The sequence below is a fragment of the Anomaloglossus baeobatrachus genome, chromosome 7, assembly GCF_048569485.1.
Source record: "Anomaloglossus baeobatrachus isolate aAnoBae1 chromosome 7, aAnoBae1.hap1, whole genome shotgun sequence".
Classification (NCBI taxonomy): domain Eukaryota; kingdom Metazoa; phylum Chordata; class Amphibia; order Anura; family Aromobatidae; genus Anomaloglossus; species Anomaloglossus baeobatrachus.
Genome location: NC_134359.1, coordinates 298331154 through 298344203, shown reverse-complemented (window position 1 = coordinate 298344203; position 13050 = coordinate 298331154).

The window sequence follows — 13050 nt, the reverse complement described above, 5'->3', positions numbered from 1 at the left end:
GCAGCCACCACTAGAGGGAGCTCCCTGTATACAGAGATACATGATAAGACCCTGTCTGCAGCCACCACTAGGGGGAGCTCCCTGTATACAGAGATACATGATAAGACCCTGTCTGCAGTCACCACTAGGGGGAGCTCCCTGTATAGAGAGATACATGATAAGATCCTGTCTGCAGCCACCACTAGGAGGAACTCCCTGTATACAGAGATACATGATAAGATCCTGTCTGCAGTCATCACTAGGGGGAGCTCCCTGTATACAGAGATACATGATAAGATACTGTCTGCGGCCACCACTAAAGGGCAGCGTTTAAGGTTGAACAGGGATCTCGCTAACACCGATCACTAATGATGGCGGTAGCTGCTGGTTTGTTACAAAGCCGCAATCTACCATGTGTTGAATTCAGCTATTGTGTCTGCTTTATACACGGTCTTGCAATGGGAAGGGATAAAGGATATGGACACATTCGGGGGCATTTTGGTACAAAACATTATTGCCACTGCAGTGTTTGGCTCTTAGTTTCACTGTACAGTTTGGCTGACTGATTCCGGAAACTATCGCCCACTCTGTGATACGGCCGCAGGCACAGAGCGTGAAGTTACATCGGAGACAACGTCCCGACACAGCCGCGACGACATCAGGGGGGGGGGGGTAAATGCTGTTTTCTTAAGGCGAGCAAATGTGGTGACTTATGAAGGGAATGTCCTAGTAGTGAACAACTCCTTTGAGATGCTACTGATTTTGGAAAATTCAAGCCATGGTATTAGTAATGGGTGCGCGTAACAATTTCAGACTACTGGATTAGTAATGGGGGTGTTTGATAGACGCTCACCCATTACTAATACCAGGGCATGATGCCAGCTGAGAATTCACAGCTGCTATCAACCCCATATATTATCCAGTTTGCCACCTCATCAGGGCAAAGGGAAGAGCAGAGTACAGCAACAGAATTGGCGCATCTCTTGGATGTGCCACTTCTGGGGCAACTGCGGGCTGCTATTTTTAGGCTGGGAAGGGCCAAATAACCATGGCCCTCCCACCCTAATAATATCAGCCCCCAGTTGTCTGATGTCCCTTGGATGGTTTTGAAAAAAATGGAGGAATCCTATGCTGTTTTTTTTATTTTATTTTTTTTTCAAATAATTGAAAAAATCAGTGAGCACCTCCTATTTTTAAAAACTTATTGAGGTACAGCGGAGGGTCGGAGCTGCTGTGTATGTACTGATTATGAAAATTAGGGGGAACACACCATTTTTTTCTTCTTAAATTATTAATTCTGCTAAATAGTTGTACAAGCTATCTACCTAGCATTAATATATACTTTTTCTGGCTTTGCACATCAGTTACACAAAAATAACATTAATTTCAGTATGTGTGATTCCCACACTGACGTCCAAATGGACCGTGCAACATGTGTGAAGTGGACCTATGTCAGTATTTTATGTAGCTAAATATAGAACTGTGTAAATCCTCAAATTATAGCAGTGATATTCTTGTACATAGGGGGCAGTATTATAGTAGTTATATTCTTGTACATAGGGGGCAGTATTATAGTAGTTATATTCTTGTACATAGGGGCAGTATTATAGTAGCTATATTCTTGTACATAGGGGGCAGTATTATAGTAGTTATATTCTTGTACATAGGGGGCAGTATTATAGTAGTTATATTCTTGTACATAGGGGGCAGTATTATAGTAGTTATATTCTTGTACATAGGGGGCAGTATTATAGTAGTTATATTCTTGTATATAGGGGCAGTATTATAGTAGTTATATTCTTGTACATAGGGGGCAGTATTATAGTAGTTATATTCTTGTACATAGGGGGCAGTATTATAGTAGTTATATTCTTGTATATAGGGGCAGTATTATAGTAGTTATATTCTTGTACATAGGGGGCAGTATTATAGTAGTTATATTCTTGTACATAGGGGGCAGTATTATAGTAGTTATATTCTTGTACATAGGGGGCAGTATTATAGTAGTTATATTCTTGTACATAGGGGCAGTATTATAGTAGTTATATTCTTGTACATAGGGGCAGTATTATAGTAGTTATATTCTTGTACATAGGGGGCAGTATTATAGTAGTTATATTCTTGTACATAGGGGGCAGTATTATAGTAGTTATATTCTTGTACATAGGGGCAGTATTATAGTAGTTATATTCTTGTACATAGGGGCAGTATTATAGTAGTTATATTCTTGTACATAGGGGCAGTATTATAGTAGTTATATTCTTGTACATAGGGGGCAGTATTATAGTAGTTATATTCTTGTACATAGGGGGCAGTATTATAGTAGTTATATTCTTGTATATAGGGGCAGTATTATAGCAGTTATATTCTTGTACATAGGGGGCAGTATTATAGTAGTTATATTCTTGTATATAGGGGCAGTATTATAGCAGTTATATTCTTGTACATAGGGGCAGTATTATAGTAGTTATATTGTACATAGGGAGCAGTATTATAGTAGTTATATTCTTGTACATAGGGAGCAGTATTATAGTAGTTATATTCTTGTACATAGGGGCAGTATTATAGTAGTTATATTCTTGTACATAGGGGGCAGTATTATAGTAGTTCTATTCTTGTATATAGGGGCAGTATTATAGCAGTTATATTCTTGTACATAGGGGCAGTATTATAGTAGTTATATTGTACATAGGGAGCAGTATTATAGTAGTTATATTCTTGTACATAGGGAGCAGTATTATAGTAGTTATATTCTTGTACATAGGGAGCAGTATTATAGTAGTTATATTCTTGTACATAGGGGCAGTATTATAGTAGTTATATTCTTGTACATAGGGGCAGTATTATAGTAGTTATATTCTTGTATATAGGGAGCAGTATTATAGTAGTTATATTCTTGTATATAGGGAGCAGTATTATAGTAGTTATATTCTTGTATATAGGGGCAGTATTATAGTAGATATATTCTTGTACATAGGGGCAGTATTATAGTAGTTATATTCTTGTATATAGGGGGTAGTATTATAGTAGTTATATTCTTGTACATAGGGGGCAGTATTATAGTAGTTATATTCTTGTATATAGGAGCAGTATTATAGCAGTTATATTCTTGTATATAGGGGCAGTATTATAGCAGTTATATTCTTGTATATAGGGGGCAGTATTATCATAGTTATATTCTTGTACATAGGGGGCAGTATTATAGTAGTTATATTCTTGTATATAGGGGGCAGTATTATCATAGTTATATTCTTGTACATAGGGGCAGTATTATAGTAGTTATATTCTTGTACATAGGGAGCAGTATTATAGTAGTTATATTCTTGTATATAGGGAGCAGTATTATAGTAGTTATATTCTTGTACATAGGAGAGGATAGACGTGTGTTTGTGAGCTCTCAGCAGGGCGGAGGCCATGGCCTCAGACCCAGGTGGAGGGGAGGGGAGCTGGGCTGATGATCCAGGAGAAGTCCACAGTCTGGAGTGTGGCCTGCAGCATGGATCTGATGGTGGTGGAGAAGTGGAAATGGTGGCTGGTGAGTCCTTGAAACCTGAGTGCAATATTTCTGGATTAAGTTCCAAAGATACAAGGAAAAGTATTTTTAAGTTGGAAATGCAAATTAGCAGACTAAAAAGAGAAATTAGTAATGAGAGTGATGCAAAGCTGAAGCTGATGAAATGTGAGTGCTTGGATGATTGTACACGTGAGCTGGCGATGCGGAAAGAAAGACTGGAGAAAAACCTGACCTCTGTGACCAGAGTGGAGACACGGACTAAGGAAAAACAAAGGGAATCCAGAGCCCAGAGTGTAAAGAGACAGCGCTTCATTAAATCAAAGGACAAAGACTATGAGACTGTGTATGACATTGTGAGTCAGGGCAATCCGGTGAGGAGCGCGGCATTAATATCAGGGGCGCAATGTGAGCGGTCAGAGACATCCGAAAATGCTGCAGAGCAATGTGTGTCAGCAAATGATGGGTTAACTGCAGAGCCATGTGTGTCAGCACAAGAGGGGTTAACTGCAGAGCACTCTGTGTGCAACAATGAAATGAACATTAATCCTGCTACTGAGAATGGAAGTACACCTTGTACAGAGACAGTAGGTGAGACCCTGCTCGGCATAGTGAGTAAGACACCGCTCGGCATAGTGAGTGAGACCCCGCTCGGCATAGTGAGTAAGACACCGCTCGGCATAGTGAGTGAGACCCCGCTCGGCATAGTGAGTGAGACCCCGCTCGGCATAGTGAGTAAGACACCGCTCGGCATAGTGAGTGAGACCCCGCTCAGCATAGTGAGTGAGACCCCGCTCGGCATAGTGAGTGAGACCCCGCTCGGCATAGTGAGTGAGACACCGCTCGGCATAGTGAGTGAGACACCGCTCGGCATAGTGAGTGAGACCCCGCTCAGCACAGTAAGTGAGACCCCGCTCAGCACAGTAAGTGAGACCCCGCTCAGCACAGTGAGTGAGACCCCGCTCAGCACAGTGAGTGAGACCCCGCTCAGCACAGTAAGTGAGATCCCGCTCAGCACAGTAAGTGAGACCCCGCTCGGCACGGTGGGTGGGACCCCGCGGACCCCGCTCGGCATGGTGGGTGAGACCCCGCTCGGCACGGTGGGTGAGACCCTAGGCAATATGATTGAGACCGCGCTCAGTGGTGCTAGTAATGAAGACCTTCTGGCAGCAGAAAGTATAATGGACTCTCGGCCGTCTGTGGCAGTAAGTGGCGACAATATCGTGGTATTAATGGATTCCGGATCGTCGGTGTTAGACAATGGAGATAATATTGTGCAGCAGTTGGGGCTGGTGGACTCTCTGCCATGTAATGTGCAACAGTCGGGGCTGGTGGACTCTCTGGCATGTAATGTGCAGCAGCAATCAGTAGTGGAGTTGGCCATGTTTGCAGCACAATCTGGGTCCAGTAAGCATAAGGCCGGGGAGAGCGGCAGCACTGAGCCGCCTGCAGCTGAGAATCCCAGCACCGATCCGCCTGTGAATGGGGAAAATGCCGGCTCTAACCCATCTGACGACCAGCATCAGCCCAGGAGACTGTTCTCCAATGTCACAAGACTAGTGAACCCTCCACCTCAAAGAATAAATGCTGTGAGGATCAAGTACACCGGGCCAGAGGAGAAGATCCCTTCCAGAATCTATATTGGTAAAGTCCTTCTGAAAGGTTTCATGAAGTTTCAGGCGTCTGAAATCCATGCTCTGATACACGTTCCCCCCAGCAGAGTCTTTGATGTCAGTTTTAAGCTGCAGTATGATCTGGATGCGTTCTGGAGCATCTATAATGACACCAGAGATGATAAGATCTGGGATGACCTCTACTGTGTCCAGCTGTCTAAGCCGCAGGAGGTGACGGCCACTGTCCTGTTCCGGTCTGAGGTGGTGGCACTGGCGGATCTACAGCACTGGCTGAGTCGGCAGTGTATGGTGAAAAGTCATCCTGAGAAGATCTATGATGAGGAACAGTTGTGGAATGGAGGCTATACGGTGAAGATTCAGCTCCTACAACAGAATGGTGTGACCTGTCATCTGCCGCACTCCTTCTATTTGGGCTCCGAGAGGGGGATATGCTACTACCCTGGTCAGCCACGTCGGTGCCATAAATGTGGAGGCCGTCACCTCGCCATGAACTGTTCTCGTGTGAAGTACTCCTTATGTGGACAGTTGGGGCATGTAAAGAGCGAGTGTACAGGACCTGTCATCTGTAACTTGTGCTCAGAATCAGGGCACACATTCAGGGAATGTCCTTTTGCTGAACATAATCAATATAATGATCAGATCTTCCCAGTACCTATGGAGGAAGGTCAGGAAGATGTTGCCAGAGGTCTTGATGTTGTCCCTGAAGTCGGCAATGATCGTGATAGCAGTCTTAATGTCACTGAATTAGCTCCAGTCTGTGATACCACCAAAGAAAGCTGTTCTGCAAAGACCACAAGCCACTGAAAAAAAGTCTACGGTACCACCAGTCATTGAAGACACCCCTAAGGTGCTATCAACTCCTAACCTACCATCAATTAATCAAGAAGGGGCTAAATGGCCATCAGTCACTAAAGGAAGAACAAAAATCCTTCCAGTCAAAACTAAACTGTCAGTCATTAAAGGAAAATCTAAAGTGTTTAAAAAGCCTTATGTCAAACCGCCCAGTCCCCGGGCTAGTACTTCTGCAGAATCAGTTGGACTGGCCACTTCGTCCAGTGTCGATGACGAAGGTTTCGTTACCGTAAAAAGGAAAAATATTGCTGCGAATCCTTCCAGAAAAATAAAAACTGTACAGAAGACTTCTGAGCCTCCAGAATTATCAGTCAGTTCGGGACGTTATAGTGTGCTGGGAGAAGGACCGGAAGAAGAGACGCAAATGGAGCAAAGTCCTTCATATGTTCCTGAAAGTGACTCTCATGAGGTGGATCCTGTTTCCCCAGTGTCCACAAAGAGGTGGGGAACTACAGGTGACAGCAGTGGAAGGAGGAAGAAGACCAGGAAGTCTAAGTGATCTAGATGCGGCTGAGGATAAGCTCTATTAATGTGAACAGTGTAAGGACCAGGAACCGGCGGCAGGCTATATACCAGCGTCTGTCTGATGAGAGATCCGATGTCTTCTTTTTACAGGAGACATATTTGAAGAGTAATGCCCATGTGTATGCAGCTAAGAGAGACTGGAGACTCGGGCCGTCATTCTGGTCCTTCGGTCTGGAGAGGAATGACGGTGTGGGGATCCTCTTCAATACCATGGACGTTCATGTGAATAGAGTCTTGGAGATCTGTCCGGGCCGATGTCTGATGCTGGACTTTACGCTGGACTCCGTCCATTATAGAGCCATAAATATTTATGCTCCGCAGACCAGAAAGGAGCGGAGGGAGTTATTTGATCATCTGAAGTCATATTGTTTTACTTCAAAAGTATTTCTATTGTGTGGAGACTTTAATAATGTGTCATGTAATGTGGACCGAACCAGTAATCACAAGAGACTGAGATATGATGAGACCTTTCTTAATAATATAGTCCAGCAGGCCCATCTAGTAGACCCTTTTAGAACCCATCATACCAGTAAGATGTTCACTTACCATAAAGCCGGTAATGCCAGTAGAATAGACCGGGTGTATGTAAAGAGAGAGGTGAGATGTGCGCAGTACAGGATCAGCCCTCTGGAGTACTCCGACCATTGTATGGTGAGCGTGACACTGGATTCGGACGGCACTGGGGTGTGTGGTAAGGGGTACTGGAAGATGAATAGCTCCGTAATTCAGGAGCCAGGGTTTAGAGATGCCTTTACCACCTATTATAATGAGCGGAGGACCACGCAGTGTATGTGTGAGGACACAGCTGAGTGGTGGGAAATCATGAAAAGTGACATCAAGCAGTTTATTATACGGGCAGCTAAAAGACGAAGTAATATGGAGTATATGAGATACTCGGCCTTGAGACTACAATTGAGCAGGCTATATAGCAGGATGAATGGTGGAGAGGAGGTGGACAGCCGGAACGTTAGCCAGATAAAGCAGAGGATGAGAGAGTTACAGTACGATCGCCTCAAGTCTCTCAAGGCAGAGGGACAGTTTGATAGTTGGGGTGTCCATACTCCGGACCCCTTTATAGCTTGTAAGAACAGAGTCAGTAAGAAGCTAATGACCGGCTTGTTGGATGAGAATGGGGTGGAGCAGTCAGATCAGGAGAAAGTCCATAACATCATTGGGGACTATTATAGAGATCTGTATAAAGGGGTCCAGATCAGAGAGGATGGCATTAAAGACTATCTGAAGGGGACGTCTCGGACAACGTTAGACCCTGTACAGGCGGAGAGTATGGCCAGGCCCATAACTGAGGAGGAGGTAAAAAGGAGCATTGACTCCTTAAAGCCCAACAAGAGCCCGGGGCTGGACGGCCTGACCAGTGAGTTCTATAGGGGGTTTAGGGCCTTGTTGGCTCCAGATCTGGTGCAGGTCTATAATGAGTGTCTCTCTGCTGGGAAGCTTACCCAGTCCCAGTATAAATCTGTTCTGGTCCTTCTGGCAAAGAAGGGAAATCTAAAAGATCTAAAGAACTGGCGTCCCCTGTCTTTACTGAATACGGATTATAAAATCCTGGCTAAGATCTTGTATTTTCGGCTGAGTGAGGTGGCGGGTGAGCTGCTCATCGCCAACCAGACGTGTGGTGTGAAGGGTCGCACTATAGAGGACTCATTACTGCTGGTGAGAGAGGCCGTGACGTATATTAAGCAGCACAATATGGGAGCGTATATTGTGGGGTTAGACCAGAGTAAGGCCTTTGATAGAGTCCATCATGGCTACTTGTATGAGGTGTTGTCGCATTATGGTCTTCCCATGCAGTTTGTGCAGTGGTTGCAGGTTCTGTATAAGGAGGCCATTAGTCTGCCGCTGATTAATGGCCATTTGGCCGAGCCTTTCAGGATTATGTCGGGGGTGAGGCAGGGTTGTCCTCTCAGCCCTTTGTTGTATGTCTTCAGTCTAGATCCTTTCCTTAGAAAGTTGCAGGACCATAGAGATTTTACAGGGTTGAGGTGTCACCTGCAGAGTAAAGTGGAGGATGTGAAGTTCTGCGCTTATGCGGATGATGTGTCGGTCGTGGTGACTTCTAGAAAAGACTGTGCGGCTCTACAGCAGGAGATTGCAGCTTTCTCCCATGTGTCTAATTCCTCTGTGAACATGGAGAAGAGCGAGGCTCTATGGTTGGGGGATGACCAGAATGTCTTCTCTGTGCCCTTTAGGACAGTTCAGGGTCAGATAAAGATTTTGGGAGTTGTGTTTGGTGCTGTAGACGATGGGAAGGTGAACTGGGAAGAGAGGTTGTCGGTGTGCGAGCAGAAGGTGCGGAGCTGGAAGCACTGGAGGATGACGTATCAGGAGAAGATCCGTCTGCTGAAGACGTTCCTGCTCCCGCTCTTCCTCTATATCAGTGTGGTGTTCCCGGTGCCCGATACGTTACTCCCTAGGCTCACCAATGTTTTCTTCCACTTTTTATGGGGTAACCGAGTGAATGTGGTCAGGAGAAATATTGTCTATCTCCCCTATGAGGAGGGCGGCCTCTCCATGCCATGCCCCGAGCTCTTCTTTAATCTCTTGTTTTTGATGAAAAACTTCTCATTTTGTAAGAAGTCAGAGAAGACGCCGTGGTCTTGGTTGTTTAAGAGACAGATTCAGCAGTTTGTGTCGGTGTGGTCGGTAGGAGACCCCATCAAGAGGATCTCCGGGCGCATAAAGAATAACGTGTCTTGGTATGGTGTCCATGTAATAAGTAAGATCATTAGATGGAAGATCCTGTATGATGATGTTAAGCAGCTCAGTAGGAAGGAACTGTACAAAAATCTTCTGTCCTCTCACTTCAGAGCCCAAATACAACTGAAGGGTGCTCCACATCTAGATGTAAAACAGGCGGCAAAAACCCTGCGAGACCCCAGAGTTCCCCCTCATATAAGAGATGTAGCGTGGTTGGGGATGCATGGTAAAATGTACGTCCGAGATAACCTGAAGTGTAGGAATGTATCAGACAGATCCTGTCCTAGAGATGAGTGCCCCAATGTGCAGGAGACCATGGAGCATCTACTGCTGGAGTGTCCCTTCAGCATTCAAGTGTGGGGGTCTGTGTCTAGGTCGCTAAAGTTACCGCACCTGGTGGGACAGTCGTACCCTCAGCTGCTGTACGGAGACTTCCAGCCGGGGCTCAGGGCTTACAGCAGAAGCTCCCTGTATATCATAAATGTGGTGACCATCTACCATCTGTGGTGTGCGCGGTGCTACCTGCTCATCAATAAGGAGCTCCTGTCCTGTGAGAACGTCAGGTGTAAGATCCTAGAAAGTCTCAAGACCGTGTATAAGAAAGATATACGGAGTAACATAGGGAACCTGAGCTGGAGGAACATTCATGTGTCAGGATTCATTACTGAGACCTAATGTTTTGTGAAGGTGAAATCACTTCAATATTTCTTGTATTTCTTGTATTTTATGATTTAAATGTAAATATTTTGTAAATTTTGGTTGGCAATTTTAAATAAAAAGATCATTATAGTAGTTATATTCTTGTACATAGGGGCAGTATTATAGCAGTTATATTCTTGTATATAGGGGCAGTATTATAGTAGTTATATTCTTGTATATAGGGGCAGTATTATAGTAGTTATATTCTTGTACATAGGGGCAGTATTATAGTAGTTATATTCTTGTATATAGGGGCAGTATTATAGTAGTTATATTCTTGTATATAGGGGCAGTATTATAGCAGTTATATTCTTGTACATAGGGGGCAGTATTATAGTAGTTATATTCTTGTATATAGGGGCAGTATTATAGCAGTTATATTCTTGTACATAGGGGCAGTATTATAGTAGTTATATTGTACATAGGGAGCAGTATTATAGTAGTTATATTCTTGTACATAGGGAGCAGTATTATAGTAGTTATATTCTTGTACATAGGGGCAGTATTATAGTAGTTATATTCTTGTACATAGGGGGCAGTATTATAGTAGTTCTATTCTTGTATATAGGGGCAGTATTATAGCAGTTATATTCTTGTACATAGGGGCAGTATTATAGTAGTTATATTGTACATAGGGAGCAGTATTATAGTAGTTATATTCTTGTACATAGGGAGCAGTATTATAGTAGTTATATTCTTGTACATAGGGAGCAGTATTATAGTAGTTATATTCTTGTACATAGGGGCAGTATTATAGTAGTTATATTCTTGTACATAGGGGCAGTATTATAGTAGTTATATTCTTGTACATAGGAGCAGTATTATAGTAGTTATATTCTTGTATATAGGGAGCAGTATTATAGTAGTTATATTCTTGTATATAGGGGCAGTATTATAGTAGTTATATTCTTGTATATAGGGGGTAGTATTATAGTAGTTATATTCTTGTATATAGGGGGTAGTATTATAGTAGTTATATTCTTGTATATAGGGGGCAGTATTATCATAGTTATATTCTTGTACATAGGGAGCAGTATTATAGTAGTTATATTCTTGTATATAGGGAGCAGTATTATAGTAGTTATATTTTTGTATATAGGGGCAGTATTATAGTAGTTATATTCTTGTATATAGGGGGTAGTATTATAGTAGTTATATTCTTGTATATAGGGGGTAGTATTATAGTAGTTATATTCTTGTATATAGGGGGCAGTATTATCATAGTTATATTCTTGTATATAGGGAGCAGTATTATAGTAGTTATATTCTTGTACATAGGGAGCAGTATTATAGTAGTTATATTCTTGTATATAGGGGGAAGTATTATCATAATTATATTCTTGTACATAGGGAGCAGTATTATAGTAGTTATATTCTTGTACATAGGGGACAGTATTATAGTAGTTATATTCTTGTATATAGGGAGCAGTATTATAGTAGTTATATTCTTGTATATAGGCACAGTATTATAGTAGTTATATTCTTGTACATAGGGGCAGTATTATAGTAGTTATATTCTTGTATATAGGGGGCAGTATTATCATAGTTATATTCTTGTACATAGGGGGCAGTATTATAGTAGTTATATTCTTGTACATAGGGGGCAGTATTATAGTAGTTATATTCTTGTACATAGAAGTATTATAGGATCTTATATAACAAAGAAAGAAATGGAACTAGCATTATCACCTGGATAAAAACTATTCAGCTTCATTGTCCATATATGATAGTGAAAACAGACTAGTAAAACAAATTTCCAAATGAAATTTCAAACATCATTTTTTTTTTTCAGGAATAAATATAACTACTATAATACTGCCCCTATATACAAGAATATAACTACTATAATACTGCTCCTATGTACAAGAATATAACTACTATAATACCGCCCCTATGTACAAGAATATAACTACTATAATACTACCCCTATATACAAGAATATAACTACTATAATACTGCTCCTATGTACAAGAATATATCTACTATAATACTGCCCCCTATAGACAAGAATATAACTACTATAATACTGCTCCTATGTACAAGAATATAACTACTATAATACCGCCCCTATATACAAGAATATATCTACTATAATACTGCTCCTATGTACAAGAATATAACTACTATAATACTGCTCCTATGTACAAGAATATATCTACTATAATACTGCCCCCTATGTACAAGAATATAACTACTATAATACTACCCCCTATGTACAAGAATATAACTGCTATAATATTACCCCCTATGTACAAGAATATAACTACTATTATACTGCTCCTATGTACAAGAATATAACTACTATAATTCTGACCCTATGTACAAGAATATATCTACTATAATACTGCCCCCTATGTACAAGAATATAACTACTATAATACTGCCCCCTATGTACAAGAATATAACTACTATAATACTACCCCCTATGTACAAGAATATAACTACTATAATACTGCCCCCTATGTACAAGAATATAACTACTATAATACTGCCCCCTATGTACAAGAATATAACTACTATAATACTGCCCCCTATGTACAAGAATATAACTACAATAATACTACCCCCTATGTACAAGAATATAACTACTATAATACTGCCCCTATGTACAAGAATATAACTACTATAATACTGCCCCCTATGTACAAGAATATAACTACTATAATACTGCCCCCTATGTACAAGAATATAACTACTATAATACTGCCCCCTATATACAAGAATATAACTACTATAATACTGCTCCTATGTACAAGAATATAACTACTATTATACTGCTCCTATGTACAAGAATATAACTACTATAATACTGCCCCCTATGTACAGGAATATAACTACCACTATAATACTGGGGAAAAAAATTAATAGAACTATGTGGAGAATTTTAACATTTTCTTTTGCTCCCTAGTCCTGTACATTGCACATTATGGTCGGTTCTCTTTATTGTATAAAAGCAGTTGCCTTCAGTACAATATCAATGAGCTGTGGTCTCTTACTTTTTTTTTGTAGTTTTATCACCTATAGTCACATATATATAAGCTAAGAAACTGCAGAATTTATTCCTCACCATTCAGTCTGTACAGATGTTTGATGGCATTGGCCATTCTTAACCTCTTTTGCTATTTGTGGAACAAG